Raw genomic sequence first — 1,602 nt, forward strand, 5'->3', positions numbered from 1 at the left:
GGAATTCCGGGAGTGGGTTGGAATCCCGAGGGAAGCCACAGCACCTCTTCATTGTCATCCGAATTAATAGGATGCTCTGCTGGACTGGGGGTGGCCCCAAGATCCTGAGGAGGGTCCCTGGATCACAGGGGGGGCTTTGGCACCCCAAAAATCCCCGGGGGGGGGCGACTGGAATTTTGGGAAGGGGGTTGGAATCCCGGGAGAGGGGTGGAATCCCAAAGAAAAGCTGTGAACTCCTTCTGGGGTATCTGTACCAACAGGTTGCTCTGCTGGGTTGGGGGTGACAAGTAGGGGGGTCTCCCCCAGGTTTTGGGGTCTCTCCCAGGGTTTTGGGGTCTCACCGAGGTTTTGGGGTCTCCTCTGGGGTTTTGGGGTCTCCCCAGGGTTTTAGGGTCTCTCCTGTGGTTTTGGGGTCTCCCTGGGGTTTTGGGGGTCCTCCCCTGGATTTTGGGGTCTCCCCCAGGTTTGGGGTCTCCCCCAGGGTTTTGGGGTCTCCCCCAGGGTTTTGGGGTCTCCCCCGGGTTTTGGGGTCCCCCCCTGCAGCCAATTAAGCCGACCATGACCCCCCCCCAGTGGGGTCCTGGTGTGCACTGGCTGCAAACAGAGACCCCCCGGCTGTGTAGGGCACCCACCCCTCTTCCCCCGGCGGGGTGCCCAAAGGGGCCGGGGGCACAAAACCCCCCTGGGGGCAAAAACACCCCCCCGGGGCAACACCCCCCCCCACGGGCACAAACATTCCCCCCAGGGGCACAAAACCCCCCCTTGGGGCTTCTTTGGGGTGCCCAAGGGGGGTGCCCACCCTCAATCCCCTCTGCACGCCCCCCAGGCTGCAGACGGGCACGAGGGGGGGCCTTTGAGAAGCCTGACTCTGACCTGCCCCCCCTTGAATTTTTGGGGTGTCCCAGGACATCCCATCCACCCCCCATCAATTTTTGGGATGCCTGGGGGGGATGCCCACCCCCCCCTGCCCCCTGGGCTGCAGACGGGCATGAGGGGGGACTTTGAGGAGGTTTGGGGGACCCAGGGGATGTTTGGGGTCACTGGGGGGATTTTGGGGAGCCCTGGGGAGGTTTGCTGTGACTGTGGCAGGTTTTTGGGGTGCCCCCCCTGACCCCTATCCCCCCGTGCCCCCCAGGCTGCAGACGGGCATGCGGGGGGCGTTCGGGAAGCCTCAGGGCATGGTGGCCCGGGTGGCTCCCCCCACCTCCCTGTAATTTTTGGGGTTCCCTAGGACATCCCACCCACTCCCCATCAATTTTTGATGTGCCCTAGGATGTCCCCCCTCCATCAATTTCTGGGGTGCCCCCTCCATCCCCCCATTCCCTGTCCCACCCCCACCTCTTCCCGCTGGGTTCTACCTCCATCCCCTTCACCCCTCATCAATTTTTGGGGTGCCCTGGACCCCTCCCCAACCCCAATGAATTTTTGGGGTTCCCCCCCTCACTCTCACCCCCCCGTGCCCCCCAGGCTGCAGACGGGCATGCGGGGGGCCTTCGGGAAGGTTTGATGGGACTGGGTGGGGTTTGGGTGCCCTGGGGAAGTTGGGGGTCTCTGTGGGGGGGTTGTTTGCCCTGAGGGATTTTGGGGAGCCCTGTGGAGGTT

General features: G+C 63.8%; 1 non-coding gene across 1 annotated transcript; it reads left to right on the forward strand.

The window, feature by feature from the left end:
• The first annotated feature begins 537 nt into the window (after positions 1-537).
• On the forward strand, positions 538-677 carry LOC113980473. The gene has a single exon (XR_003538144.1). It is a non-coding gene; the product is annotated as a small nucleolar RNA SNORA70 (small nucleolar RNA).
• The last annotated feature ends 925 nt before the right edge of the window (positions 678-1,602 follow it).

The sequence above is a fragment of the Neopelma chrysocephalum genome, unplaced genomic scaffold (assembly GCF_003984885.1).
Source record: "Neopelma chrysocephalum unplaced genomic scaffold, ASM398488v2 Primary Assembly neopelma1_94323, whole genome shotgun sequence".
Lineage (NCBI taxonomy): Eukaryota > Metazoa > Chordata > Aves > Passeriformes > Pipridae > Neopelma > Neopelma chrysocephalum.